Raw genomic sequence first — 15,876 nt, 5'->3', positions numbered from 1 at the left:
GCACAGCAGTGTGAAATTTACATCCGATTTTACATTACTTAACTGAGATGCTTCACAAGGGCTTGTCTTTTTCCTCAAAAATTCACGCCTCAGCCATTTTAGCTCATTATAACACAGCACCTCCTCTCTTCTCTCATCCACTGCTCAAGCAGTTCCTTAGAGGGGCCAGAAATTTAAGACCACCCAGGAGAGCTCCAACTCCAGCCTGGGACCTTAAATTTGTATTGGAGAAACTCAGCCTTCCTCCTTTTGAGCCAGCTGCTACTGCAGATTTAAAATTCTTTTCTTGGAAAGCAGCTTCCCTTTTAGCCGTCACTTCAGCAAGAAGGGTATCTGAATTACAGGCCCTTATGGCAGTGGAGCCTTTCATCCTCTTTCATGCGGACAGGGTGTCCCTCAGGACCAGTTCCTCTTTCATGCCAGAGGTGGAATCCAGTGTGGCTGTTAATCAGTCCATTCATTTGCCAACCTTATTTCCTAATCCACAGAACAAAGGGGAACGGATACTGCACTCCTTAGATGTGCACAGGCAACTTAGATTCTACTTGGACAGGACTAAACCGCACAGGAAATCTGAACTGCTTGTGGCAATTGCTGCAGGGACAGAGGGGAAGGCTATTTCAAAGCAAAACCTTTCCAAATGGATAGGCCATTGCATTTATTGCTGCTGTAAGCACCATGGAAAACTAGCCCACAGCGGATCAGACCACACTCAACCAGGGCTGCATCTACCTCTACAGCCTTTCTCAGAGGCGTACCTACCAGGGACATCCTAGAAGCTGCTACCTGGAGTTCTGTATATACTTTCACCAAGCATTACCATTTGCCAATTTTCTCTAAATCCAGAGGTGGCTTTGCCACTTCAGTTTTGCAGGGCCTTTGTAGCTGGTTCTAATGCTATCTAAATTCCTCCTCCCATTCTTGGCTTTGGGAATCTACCCAAATGTAATTACTGCAACAGTGAAACACGAAGAACATAGTACAGTTGTGTACACTTACCATAAATGTAGATGTTAGTGTGTATTCACTGTTGCAGTCCTGGTTACCCTCCCTCCAGTATCCTGTTTTTTTTTTTTTTTTTTTGTCTGTACCTCTTCTCTCCTTTTCAATGCTTAAAAGTTTTTTGGTGCATTTGCTTTTTTGTTTGAGGTATAACCTTGTATATTTATAGATTTAATTGCTTCCCGTTAGGGGGGGCACCTGACATCTGGGGCAAGAAAAACTGATGTAATGGTGTTGGCTGCATGTTTTATACCCCTGACGACCTGACATCATGGAAGAAGAGACTGCAACCGACGCAGGACTCCTGACTTTGTTAATCAGGCTGACTGAGGGCTACTGCAAGCAGATAACCCAAATGTAATGACTGCAACAGTGAATACACTCTAATATCTACATTTATGATAAGTGTTCACAACTGTACTTTTTTCTGCCTGTGCTGATTTAGTTTATTTGCAATTAGTGTGTGATAGATATTGATCAGTTTTAATGCACATTGCATTTATCACATCCGTCTGAGTACATTTTTATTTATCTGTTTCCTGTTCTGTACTCCTAGTAGTGACACTTGTCCTAGCTGTTTTATAGTTTTCCATATTTGCTACTTCTGTGATTGTATTTTTTCTCCCCTTCCTTTCCCTTATTAACCTGTGTTCTTGTAGTAGAATTTTATCTGTTATAAATTTAGCTGCACAGGAGTTCCACTGTGGCGACCCCTGACCGGGAAAAGCCGAAAGACAAGTGAGATATTCTGTTATATAGGTTTATAGGTGTACTGCATGGATCTCTATGGACAGTCATAATTACTGTTCATTTGTTTTGTTTTATCAAACTTCTGATTTTTGGGGTGTATTGATCTTTAGTGCAGCGCTAGCGTTGTTGCCTCACAGCAAGAGGTTCTCCCGTTCTATTCTCTGCTGGAGTGCAGGGAGTGCCTTCTGTGTGGAGTCTGCATGTCCTCCCCGCGGTTGGGTGGGCGTTCGAAAGACATGCGTAAATGGGTGTGCCTTCGTTGAAGGTTGAACGTTGAGCTGGCATCTCGGCGTTCGTGAAAATCTACCACCAATCATTAGCGGTCTGGAGTTCTGCTGTGGCGACCCCTAACCGGGAAAAGCCGAAAGACAACAACATTGACCTTCATTCTTTCATTGATTTTGTATTTTCTGTTAAATCGAGCAACTCTTCTTTTGGCTCATTTTCTTCTAAACTGAGGGCACATTGTTTTGTTCTCCATTTTCTGCAAGTATTCTGTAGAAAGTTCTATAGCATCTTCCTGTGGCACATCCTCTTCAATTTCATCCTGTCATATAGTGATTAGCTGGCCTATCACTCCTCAACATTGACTGCTTCATAGTTGCCACAGTTTCCTGTTCTTTCCCTTGCTGTCCAGCTTCAAGTGAATGTTTATACTGGTTTCCTGCGGAAGGCTCCAAAATATCTTCATATGGCAACTAACTGGTTGCTTCCCATGGTTTCTTCTTAATTTGGATGTCTATTGCTCTGTCTTGCTGTGGTGCAATATTAGGTTTTCTACACTGAATCCTTCGCTTTGCAGGTACTCCGTAACCTCAGATCTGATGCCATTCATTCATTCTTGACTGACCTGGTTCGGTTCCGACCTCTCTGAACTGACTTTGCAGTTATACATAGCTCTCACCAGCCAAAAACTTGAAGGTTCTACCCATAATACCCTTCCCATTACCTCCAATCTCGTTTGCTACTCTGAAAATTAGATGCATCAGCCGATTACTCTCAGCGAAGTGCTCATATTTACTGTCATTTCTTTACTTGGTAATAGTCTTGTTGTAGTCTATCTTGATTACTATCACTATTTTTCAGTGCGTTTTTGACTGCAGTTACTTTTATACCCACTTCCTTTTTCCTAACAGTATTGTTACCATCACTGGTAACTTGCTTATCTTCCCTCCCTCCATGTCTGTGTCACGCCCTCTACTGATGGGTAGTCCTTAAATACCACTGTTGGTATATTCCTTTTTCCTTCATTACCCTGTTCGGCATATTTTTTTTTTTTTTTTTTTAAAGACTGGATATGGCAGAGAAACGAGGAACATCCGGCTTCATACAGTTTCAGGATTGTGGCAGAAAGATGCCCATTTTGGGTGGGCATCTTTCTTGCTTTTACTGTCTGGGTGGCCCCCACCTTGAAATTGTAAGATTTGTCAGGGCTTTAGTGGCCATACATTAGCAGAAAGACGTAACAAGGTCACTTTAAAAGTCTTGTTAAAAAGTCCGTTTGAAGCCATCTTTAAGATTTGCTAAAATAGTCAGAGGTCACTCTGCCATCCTCTCCTTTGGCACAGGAAGGAAAGCCTCCTAAATTGCAGGTTCTGTCTGCCTGTACAGAACGGAGTTAAAGTTGCAAAATTGACCCAAAGACTTTGGCTTCAACAGCTCAGTCCACCTCTGCTCTGACAGTCCTGCATCAGTACAGACTATTTTGGCACAGACTACCACCTCCGTGCCAACTACCTTTTTTGGCACAGACAGTAGTTTCTGCTCCATTTTCTGCCATTTCTTCGGTCCAGGCTTCCCCCTCTACACAACCAATGGTGCCAAAAGTCATAACTGTTCTAGTTCCCAGGACTAGATATTCCATTTTGGTAGACCCTTTCTTTGGTCAGCTCTCCAGCCCCTTTTTTGATGGACCTGAGTCCCCTTCTGCAATGTCTATCCATTCCTCCAAGGAGTCTCTCGGAAGTGGACGTAGTCAGATTGGTGGACTGACTTTTGACAGCCGGTGTCTTCCTGCACCTAAGCAGTCCACTCTTCCTTCCAGAGCGGAGGCTTATTCTCCTAGGATTCCACCAGTTTGTCCTCCGACATCTTTCCAAGGTTTGGAGCCCTTCACTTTGATGCAGCTGGTACCAGCTGTACCCCAGTGCTGACTGTGGATCTTGCCTCGGCAATCTCTGTTGTCTTTAGATCCGTTGTACACCTGGGACTATAGTTCGGCTGTCGATTTTTGGGGCCATTTCCAAGGTTCCAACTGTTCTTGAAGCACCATCATTGGCTCTTCGAACCATGGCAGTTTCGAACCCTTTCCTGGCTCCTATTCTGGAGGGTGGTTAATCAGACTGGCATGTGACCCCTGTTCCGAGGTTGTCTTTAATGGTTCTGGGCTTCCATTCCTCTTCAGGTGGACCTGCCTTTCCAGATCAGAGAGCTCTAGCCTCAGCTGGCTTCTTCCTCAGAGTATCGTATCTGTGAATCCCCAGGTTCGCTGTTGTAGCAGTCTGCTACATTGGGCTCGAGCTGTAAGACATCCTTGTCCAGGGTCACTCTTCCGAGTCCTCCTCAGTTGCTCCCACTGAGGAGCTACCCCATAAGAGGATGTGGAAGAGGAAGCACCTAGATTCTTCAGAAGAATCTGTCACAGAAGACAGATTAAGATGAAGGGGAAGGCCCCCCCCCCCAGTCACCCCCTTCAAGGTCTCCTTTGGATACATCGTAGAAATATTGAAACTGAGGGGTAGTTGGAAGTCGTCAAACCCCTCCTCTGAGGAATCTGTGTTGCCCACTGATGACCTAGTTAAGTTGATCGATCAGTGAGCATGGAAGGCTCCTGACTCCATAGAGCCTATTCCCTGGAGACAAGATAACATTTTGTCAGCCTGAGATCATCAGCCTCATTGATCAAAGGGTCTAGCAGTGGATGCTGTGGTGGCTGGCAGCAGCCACCAAAAAGGAACTCTGTTAGGAGGATGGGCAGTCTAACTCTCTAGTAGAGAGTCGCAGATGGTGGAAAGATTTGGGAAGTGGGTTTTGGCTTCGACCTTCACTATTTTGGGTCCTTTTAACTTCTTGGCACACTTTTTGCTAGACTCCAAAGGGATCTGATATCGGCGCTTTCGGACACCCTTGCAGGGAGCAGAGGTTTGAGGTTGCTTGTCAGCTTGCCACCCTAGAGTCTCAAATTCATCCATGCGGCTTATTGCTCATACAGTTGAAGGGCCAACTAGAGCAGTGGGTACAAGTGTTGCCATCATACTTGGATACGTTTGTGACTTTGCAGAACCCTTTAAGTTTTCATTTATCAACGCTCCTGTTGATTGGTACTTTTGTTTGGCCCGAAAGTTTGACATCCTAGCCAGATGTGAAAGACAGACCCTTTCTGCTGTGGGCTTTTATTTTTCCACTTCACAATGACCTTATTCCAGGAATCAGAGGAGTGGAAAAATGTGGTTCAAGAACATCCAGGGTCTTTTCAGGACACGTGTAGTGAGCATTCACCCTCTGGGTAGAGGGAGGAACACTGTTAGACACCCTTCCTCCCCGTGGCAGAGGAGGTCCACGAAATCAGGGCTCCAGAGATTCCTTTTTTGGGCAACCCTATCATTGCTTCTGAGTGGAAGCCTAGTTTGCTTACCTCTGGAGGCAGTATGGGGGGGGGATTTTATCTGCAGCATTCAGTCTGGCTTACAATAATCTCTGATAAGTGGGTACAGAAAATAATTACCAGAGGTTACCACATCCCCTTCAATCTTTTGCCAAAACCCTAAAAGCGAATCCCTGATTTATTCCCAGTCGGAGGGATTTAGCAGCATTAGAGATTCAAAAGCTTCTTTAAAAAGTCATTGAAGTAGTCCCACCTGACCAAATAGGATTTGGATTCTACTCTAGATTCTTTATAGTGCCAAAAAAGACAGGGGACTGAAGACCATTCTTGGATCTCAGCCTGTTGAACAAATTTGTACAACAGAATTCCGGATGGTCACGGTTCAGTCCATCCTTTCTTTTCTAGAGAGGGACAATTGAATGTGCTCTCTAGATCTTCAGGATGTGTATTGCCACAGATGGAGGAGCGCTCCAGAAGATATCTCTGCTTCTGGCTAGGAACCAGTCATTTACCAATTTCGAGCACTGCCCTTCACTGTCCCCACAGCCCCCAGGGTGTTCACCAAATGCATGGTAGTAATGGCAGCTCATTTGAGACGAGGATTCTAGGTGTTTCCATATCTAAGCAACTGGCTCCTCACCCACCTCCTCCACGCATCTACAGCTTTACTCCATAGACTTTATTCTACATCTTGCCGAAACGCTGGGCATTTCAGTCAGCAAGGAAGTCGCACTTGACAAGTTCAACTAATTATTTCCCTAAACAAAGTTCCTGCTTATCTGGTACTGCAAGCTCGGGAACCCATGGCAGTAATTATAACATTAGTACCCCTAGTGAGGTACCACATGAGGCTGCTCCAGTGGCTTTTAGAAATAGACTACTGTAACACCAACACATTCCATGTCCCATCCACTCCCGATTTTAAATCGCTGCAAAAAGTATTTATCTTGGTGGATGAGGCCGGATGAGAGACTATGGGGTGTAGTACTCCCCCCCCCCCCCCCCTCAGCCTAAGGTCATAGTGACCATGGATGCTTCCCAGATTGGGGGGGGGCATTATCTAGGAAAGACTTTTTCAAGGTACTTGGTTCCTGCAGGAGGCAAATTTGCATATCAGTGTTCTAGAATTGAGGTCGGTGCTTTTAGCGTTGCAAGCATACGAGTCTGTCCTTTGGGGACTTTTGCAGTCCAATCGGACTGCATGTCCGTAGTCTGGTATATCAACAAACTGGGAGGAACCAGATCCTACCATCTGTTGGGAAGACTAAGGATTTAGCAATGGGCTGTCGCTTCCAACCACTTTCTGATAGCAAAGTATATCCTGGGGAACTCCAGCGCAACTGGATAAACTGAGATGTATCCTCCTGCCTCACAAATTGGTCTGTCACTCAAAATAGCAATGATCTTTCATCAGTGGGATCAGTCGTGTTGCGACCTGTTCGCCTCTCCCATAAACAACAAATGCAGCAGCTACTTTGCCCTAATTATCCCTCATGGTGAATTCCTGAGAGATTCTTCTTGATTGGCCCCCAGGACTTCTGTATGCCTTTCCCCTATTCCACTGATCCCCCAGTTTGAGGAAGGCCCAAAGCTTAAGAAGCAGAGTAATTTTTATTGCTCTTTATTTGGCCCAAAGTCTGGTATCCTTTTCTTTGGCCTCATCTGGTTCACTGCTCTTGGACTCTGGCTCCAGCTCTGGACCTGCTGTCTCGCCCTCTGGGCCTGATGCATCCCATTTTTCAAAATCTCAAGTTGACTGCTTGGTTTCTCCAATTCCAGTACTTGTCAGGCAGAATAACTTGTCCTCTCCAGTACAGAAGATGCTTCTGACCTCCCATAAACCATCCACCAGGAAGCTTTATCTAAGCAAAGGAAAAGATTTTCAATTTGGGCATGTGCAAACTACATGGGCACTTTGGCAGCAACACACCAGGAAACAGTGCTGGAGACAGTAGTAATTTATTGATTAAATCCAAAAACCAATATTGAGCGCTTTCTTCAGTTAAAAACTGCCTTCATCAGAACAGGCAGTTTTTAACTGAAGAAAGCACTCAACATTGGTTTTTGGATTTAATCAATAAATTACTACTGTCTCCAGCACTGTTTCCAGTTTCCTGGTGTGTTGCTGCCAATTTTTGGCTTTGTTGTTTTTTTATTTGTTGGACACTGGGATTTTTCTTTATTTACATGGGCACTTTCTCAGCATCAGTTGATAAGGTCCTGCAATATTTAGCTACCCTGTTTGAACAGAAGCCCCAAGTCCACAGTTAAGGTTCATTTGGCTGCGGTTTCAAATTTTCATAAACATTTTTATGACAATTCCTTGATGTATGTATGGAAAGTTTTTCTTAAAGGCAATCTACATTTAAAACCCCCCATTCAAAGATCCTTTAGCACCACTGGATTTGACTGTAGTCTTGCGGTATTTAGACAGCCATTTGAGCCAGCAGCTACTTGTGACTTCATATTTTATCTCTAAAGACCCACTTCCTAGTAGCTATCATGTCTGTTAGGAGTATTTGAGTTGGAAGCTTTGTGTGAATCATCCCTATATTGTTTTTCAGAGTTTCACTCCGAACCAATCCCACCCTCCTGCCCAAAGTGGTATCTGAATCTAATGTCAACCAGGCCATATCTTGGCAGTCTTCCCGAATTATGTGAACAAAGGAGGGTACTGTTTACACTTGTTGGATGTCCACAGACAATTGCATTTTTACTTGGACAGAACGAAGTCTAGAAAATGAGATAAACTGTTTCTATCCTCTTTAAAACTCAGATTGGGCAAACCTGTATCAAGACACCATGTCAAAATGGCTTAGAGACACTTGGCTTTATCTGCAATCAGAACTAACACAAACTGTCTACTACAGTTAGAGCTCATTCTACCAGATCTGTTTCCACTTCAGTGGTCTTTCATTCCAAGGATTCTGTGCAAGACCCGTGCAGCTACAACTTGGGCTACTCCACATACCTTTATCACCAATTACAAGTTAAACATGGTCTCCAGGGGAAGAGCATCATTTGGCTTTATGGGACTCAGGAATAGCCTTCCTTAGGGCCACCCAGGATCTGGGGACTTTGTCCCATCAGTCAAGAATGAACGGAGATTGACATCAGATAAAGAAGTTCTTACCATAACGTTCCATCTGTGTTGTCTTATCTTCATTCTTGACACCCCCCCCCCCTCCTACCCCCTCCAAAAGACTCCTGGAGGTTCAGACCTAGTCCTAGGACGTGTTAGGGCTTCTGTTTTTTCTTCACTACAATGCACACATGATCTGAGGTAATGAAGAGGTGTATTGTGGGTAGAGCCTTGGCTCATGAGTTTTTGGCTGGTGCGAGCTATGTATATCGGCAAAGTCTGTTCTGAGGGGTAGGAACCAAGTCTGTCACGAATGAATGAAGATTGACAACACGACTGGAACGTTAAGGTAAGAAAGCTTTCTTTAACTTCTCCATTACTAATCTTTTCTACCTTTCCTCTTTACATTACAAAAAAATAAGATTGCAAAGTTTTCCATGTCAGGATTCTTTTGCCTATATTTCTTCAAGTATGTTTGGTGCTGCCTTTTTTTGTATTGATTAGTTTTGCTTTCTCCTTTGCATAGATGTTACACCATATCAAATCTTTCTTTCCTATGTCCATATTTCTTCAGATTGTCTCCTGATCTTGTTTCTGCTTACTTTGGGCATTCCATTCTATCATGCTGTGATCTAACCTGTTGGACCTTCTATACCAAATCCTTCACTTTACAGACATTCCATAACTTCAGCTTCTATTTTTTTCTTTTAACTTCTACTTTTATTAATCTTCTTTTCTACATTCCATGTCTGATATTTTCTTTTATTGTGAAATTTTCCATATCTGGATGCCTTTGCTGTATTTCTCTTTGAATATCTTTGAGGGCTGCCTTTTTTCTGTCTTGGATTTTTTTTTTTTGCTTTCAACTTTGCCTAAATATTACACCATGTCCATATTTCTTTTTTATACTTTTCAAAAATCGCTAGGTTTTGTTTATATTTTCATGCTTCCTCTGATGCTTTTTCCAAACAGATCCAAGTTTCTTGATCTATATAAATTTTCATAAATCGGTTGTATTAATGAACACAGACTTATTTGAGACTTCTGACCGTTTTTCTTTTGGAAGTATTTTTCTTTTAGTTCTCTCAATCTTTTTGTATGTTGTATCTGGAAAATCTGGGATTTTTGCATAATAGTAACAATACACATTTTCTAATCCTTGTAGTGTATTTATGGCTTTTGTGTGTGTGTGGACTGCTACTTGTACAATAGGTGGTCTATCCCTCCCCCTGGGCCTGCCCTAGCCCCATTGTAGTGATGTTTCTGTATTTTGAGGATTCTGTGCTGTTAGTTTTTCCAGTCTAGCACTAGTGCGCCTGCCAGGATTGGGCACTTTTTTAATCCTGGGCCTTGTGTAACCAGTTTTTCTTTTTAATTTGTGATGATCTGTCCATGATTTATGGTATATAAAATGGTCTATCAGTGTCATCTTAGTGAGATTTTGTAAAAAAACAAGATCCACTTTTGTTAAGGTACTCACCAAGACTTGAGGATGATTTCAGTTTCAGCAATACTTTCCTTTGATTGTTGCGTCCTCTGTCCACTCAGACAGACCCCATGTATTCATACTGGAATTCATTAAGCAGTCTGTTTTGCTGTGTTAAACTCCATTAATCTTTCCCGTAAGGCCACTGTTATTTTATCTACTTCTGAAGTTAGGCTTCCTGGCTTGTAGTTCAGGGCTGCTCTTGTGCTACCATTTTTGAAGGTGGTTGCCACCACTTTTTGCTTCTCTGCACAGGACTAGCTCTTTCTTGAATTCTTTTTCAGGTCAGTTATTACCCTTGTCACCCTCTTAAAGATGCATGTTTGATTTCATTAAGCCCTGCAGCTTTGGTCTCCCTTACCTCCTTAACATTTCTCTACTGTTTTATGTTACATGACCAACTTTATTTTTCTGTTGCAACTCCTAGGCTAGTACCTGGACCAGACTGTAAAGTGTTTAATTTTCTTGCCTTGACCTACAACCTTTCCACACGATTTATTTTATTTTATTTTTTTTCCTGATTTGTTTGCACCTGTTATTTTAAAGGTGACTTTTATCCTCCAGAAGAGTGTAACTCTTGCTAACAAGTAGTGCTTAGACCACCGCCTCCAAGTAGCAACAAATGCAGAATTGTGTTCTTTGGTAAACCTGGCACTTCTTTTCTATCACGTAGGTGTGTTTGTCTCTTGGCTTTTCCCGGTAAGGGGTCGCCACAGTGGAACTCCGGATTGGCAGTAGATTTTTACAAAATACCGAGGTGCCAGCTCGACGCCCAACCTTCAACTAAGGCATGCCCATTTACGCACGCATGTCTTTTGAATGCTACACAACCGCGGGGAGGACATGCAGACTCCACACAGAAGGCACTCCCAAGCCTAGCCGAGAATCAAACAGGAGAACCTCTTGCTGTGAGGTAACAACGCTACTGCCGTACCACCACGGCATGTGACACTCCATAAAAATCAGTTGTCATTGGGGACTTGGGCACCTTCATTGACTGAACTTTCTTTTGAGGTTGGCATAATGGTTAAGGTGTTTGCCTTACAGAAACAAGGTGCAGTGTTTGATTCTCACATTGGATAATTGGCTAGACTTAAAATAGCCCACAAGGGCAGTTAGCTTAGTACTCTTCTATACAACTGTTAAGAAATCCTTTATGTAGCCAAACTAATCCCACAGAGTGTTTTCTAGATCCAAGGAAGTCCGCTACCCCTCTGTCTTCAGATGAGTAATGGAATAACTTTCTTTTTTATGTACTTGACTAGGCATGTGACCCAGCTCTTGACTGCAGCATTTCCACACCAACAAAATCCAAGGGCATGCCCTTCTGAAGTTACCCTGACAACATTAAAGCACAGTCTCTTCTCTGTTCTATTGACTATTGAGATCTCTACCTTGCCTACAGAGCCTTGAAAGATCAGTCCTGTGTAACTTCCTACACCTTTGCAAAATTAAATGACCCTTAAACATCCCACTTGAGACCAAAATTGCTGCAAAACATGAGGTTTGTTGGTGGGGAAAATACTTTTGCAGAGCATACCTTTTGTAACACTTAATCCTGAATGTGTTGTGATGCTGAACAAAACACACTGCCTTACTGGCATATTAGGTGGAAGAGTAGTGCTCTACTACCCTCCCTCTGGCAGAATAAAGCTGAGAGCCCATCACCCACGGACAAGACTCTGTTTTCTAGTGCCACAGTAAGAGAGCTCTTAGACTGCTCCTTAGTCTTGGATCTTTTCATCTGCTGAGGTCAGAGCAACAATTTGGGGGTTTATTTCCTCCCTCTGCTTTTTCTGTCTCTTCTTGAATAGCATACTCTGCTGTTTTTAAATGTAATAATTCTCTATATGCTTTTGTTTTTACTTGGACTAATACAATAAGGCCAGTTCTGTTAAGCTTCATTTGGAAGTTTTGGCAGGAAAACTTGCCGATACTGTTTTTTTTTTTTTTTTTTTTGGGGGGGGGGGTTGAGGTGATTTAAAATGTTGCAATCCCACACTTATACAAAACTGATTTTTAAATGGAGAGGGAAAAAAAAACATTCCTGGCATGAATGTTTCACTAGTTTGATTTGTCTTTTATAGAGTCTGGGAAATGTGCATATATTTTGTGCATTGACTTGTTAGTGAAATTACTGTCATTTTATTCAGTGGGATGTTGAGATTAGTAGTCCCTGCAGAAACGGATATCCGATTGCTATTGGAGTGAGAATAGTGGAATTTGTTTTACTTGCTGACCATGCAGCTATATTATGCATTACTCTTGCTAGCTTTGTACCCTGACTTGATGGATTCTGTGGCTCCCTCCCCCCACAGTCTCTACCCATTGTGCACTTGATAAAGTAAATCTAGATGTATGCCTATGGCTTGTAACTGTGCAGTAGCCTTCAGCAGGCTTTTGGTCCATCGCTGCCTTTTGCCTCCAGGTCCCCAGGTGTGGTGTTAGAACCATAGTTGTGTACAGTATGAGGGTCAAATACATATTCTGTGGCTGTACCACTGCCTGCTATATGTATGGGAGAACTAAACTCTTTAGGCATGTGGAGGTCAGTGGTACAAAATTTGTTGCCAATGTTGATGCATCTCTACCAGGGGATTCTCCCACTAGGGCAGTGCAAGCAAAAAGATCCACCATGTTGCAGGGCAACAGTTTCCGACCGTTTTCACCTGTGCTGGTGGTTGTGGCTAGCACCAGTATTCATGCCCTTTATTAGTGTACAGACCTGGATTGTAAGTAATGCCTGTGCTTCTACCCCCATTCGCCCACCCCAGGATCTTGATTTTGAAGGGGATCTGTAATCTGAGGTTTGGTCAATGTCTCCCTTAGTCGTTTTTTTTTTCTGAGGATGAAACAATTCAGAAGCACAAACAAGAGTAGGTGGGTATTTCCCAAATGCTGGCTAGATTTGGGGATGTATTTCAATGGCCATAATCAGCTGCCTTGAGATTAGCAAGGGCATATGGTCTTTGGGAGGGTGAAGCCCTGGGTGTGTCAACCTTTTCATTGATCCCTGTGTCGGAGGATTTTTTTTTTTTTTTGAGAGCCTGCAATTTTCTTCTGCCTAAAAAAAGTTCTTAAGACATTCAGGATGTGTTCAGCCATACAAAACAGCCAAACAAAGCATTCAAAACTCATTGTTTGCAAACTGTGCTTCTTTGTCCTCTGCAACCTTGCCAATAAAAAGACTTTTATTCATGAAGCCCAGTCGCTAAAGATGGACTAGGGAAGTGGCTAGAATCTCAAGTCTGCTGCAGACCAGAATAATTTTAAGCGTGTTAACTGCTGGTGTTTTTTATGTGGTGGTTGTGTTTATATGTAGACTAGAATTTGCTGCATCATTGGCTGCTAAGCAGAAAGACTATGTGAGAGTTTCCAGTGATCATCTGTTTAGGCAGACTTTGAAGAGTGCCTTGAAAGGGGGCTGATACAATCTAGAAATGCAGCAATGTCTGTATTGGTAAGGAAGCATGCTTGGTGGCACAGACCAGACTTGACCTCTGTTCATCAGATATGAATGCTCCAAATTGTGTATTGATTCAGCAGCCTAATCAGATCTTAAAAACACTAGAATGACAAGTAAACTGATGTAAGTGGCATCTAAAATGTTGCATATCCCCAAGTTCCTCCCAATAAGGAGGATAATTTATAGCAGCCCTACAAACCTAAATCGCAGGTGAGCAGAAATCAAGACACCAAAAGGAAGTTGCAGGACGAGAACTCTGCCAGACTGAACAATGGGTAAGGATGACCCACCTTCCAACCTTTGTGCTATGGCTGTGCTAAAAACGGTTGTGGAGATGGTGTTGGACCTATCCTAAGTTTTTCAAGGGCCCCAAGTTCGAGGTTCACCTTGCAGACTGTGCTTCCTCTTCTGCTGAACCACTGCTTCATGGTGACCCTGGAATTGAAGAATTTCTATCCGATCCTTTTTGCTTATTGGTTCAGCAGATATCTGAGCTGTGTGTTTTGTTTCGCATGATCATTTCTCTACATTGTCATTTGGGGTGTGCCCATAGTGTTTAACAAATACCTTGCTCTGGTAGTGGCTCACTGCTGGACTCTTGACATTCCTATTTTTCCTTACTTATGACTTGCTGATGTGTGCAGAATCTGCATCCAGATTTGTGGAATTGCTTGCGAAGGTCTTTACCTTGATTTCTCAGTTAGGTTTCATGGTGAACCTTTGGAAGTCATGGCTGACACCCTCGCAAAGACTTCTTCCTGGGGTGTTTGACACTGACAAAAGAATGTCCTTTCTTCCTGACAAAGGGGTCGTGTCTTTCCAGACAATATTTCAGGAGTTCTCCAGGATGGATGTCTCCTCTACAAGAAATTTCTTAATTCTAGGATTGATGGGAGTCTGATTCTCATGATACTATTCATTGCCTTGTCCTCGCATGAGAGTTCAGTGGTATGTGCAAAATTGTTGGATCCAACACTTACACTCACTGGAATCCCAGTTGCCAGTGTTGCCGTTTAGAAGAGTGTCAGTGGTGGAAAGCACAGCTAACCCTGGCTTTCCCTTCTTCCCTCCCTATTCAGGCAGTCTGTCCAGATAGATTTGTCCAACTTTGCTAATAGGAAGTCTGTCTGCATGGAAACACATTGGTAACTACTGCTTGTGCATAAGGAAAATACAAATTGAACTATTGTGTTTGACTGGAACTTTGTATAATGCACTGTAACGAACTGGAGTTTTTTCCCCGGGCCTCTGCTGTAAATGGGTATTATCCAGTCTGACTGAGTAAACAAATGAATAAATAAAGTAACTCAAAGAAATGTTGGCAATGATCCACCTTGAAAGTCCCATCTGTGGAATCCAGGAGCTCTCTTTTTGTGATTATCTAACACTGTGGTGATGTGGTACTTCACTAACAAGAGGGTACAAGGTCATACTCTCTGTGCTGATTATTGTAAAGCTCATCCCCAGGCCGTTATTACCATTCTCTGACTGTTAAGGTGTCCTACACCACATCAGAGCAAAATGTAACAGAATGAAAAGATCTGGGCAGTGGTGTTTCAGGGTCTAGTCCAGATATGGATAATTACTCAGCAGCCATGCCTGCAGGACAGATGCATTCTCGTTCTCTTGGTCTGTAATGTTCCTATTTGTACACTTTTTTTCCACTGATTCACAACATACTAAGATTCAGAAAGATATTCCAAAGATCATTGTGGTGACTACCTATTTAGCCCATGCAGTCTTGGCTCTCCCTTCTAATGGTGTCGACCAAGGGCAATTGGAACGAACATCCTCACACACACTAGATGTCCTCAAACTTGCCTCAACTGAAGCATCCAGGCTGCCTGTTGTAGTCTAGACTCTGTTTAGGTACTCGTTTCATGAGGATATGCAGCAAGTGTTAAAGGAGGCCCGAAAAATGTGCTGCTACAAAGTGTGTTTAGGTACCAATAGAAAACCTCACCTATTTGTAAACTGGAACAGTCTCTCTTGAGGTTAACAGCCCTCTGATTTTGAAAGTTTTGTGAGCTACTTCAGGATGTCTTGTGTGTCATTTTAAGTTGCATTTAGCTGTAGTCTGTCTGCCAATGGAGCCACCTGTCCTTTTTGTGAAGTGGTCTCTGAATCCCCACTCTGATGTCAAGTTTCCCTGTGTTCTTCCCAGAACCTAAGAGAAAGGGAGAGGGTGCACTTCATGTGTTGGATGTTCACAGGCAGCTCAGAGGTTCTGCTTGACTGAATGAAATTCTCCAGGAAGACTGAAAGGCTTTGACGTTTTTTCTTCCTGTCTAGGAAGTAATCTGCCTCTAACCAAACTGGTGCATGTTTGCTCTATTTATATATTTTTTACACCCGCCATGGCAAGATGAGTCCAGGCAAGGTAAAGGCACATTCCACAAGGGCATTTTTCTCTTCAGTGACACATTTGCAAAGGAGTTGATGCAGTATTCTAGAGTTGATGCAGTATTCTAGATGTGGCAAATCTG

The sequence above is a fragment of the Protopterus annectens genome, chromosome 8.part0 (genome assembly GCF_019279795.1).
Source record: "Protopterus annectens isolate FY-2018-M chromosome 8.part0, PAN1.0, whole genome shotgun sequence".
Classification (NCBI taxonomy): Eukaryota; Metazoa; Chordata; order Ceratodontiformes; family Protopteridae; genus Protopterus; species Protopterus annectens.
The sequence above is the reverse complement of the archived record's forward strand: the minus strand, read 5'-3'. Positions refer to the sequence as shown.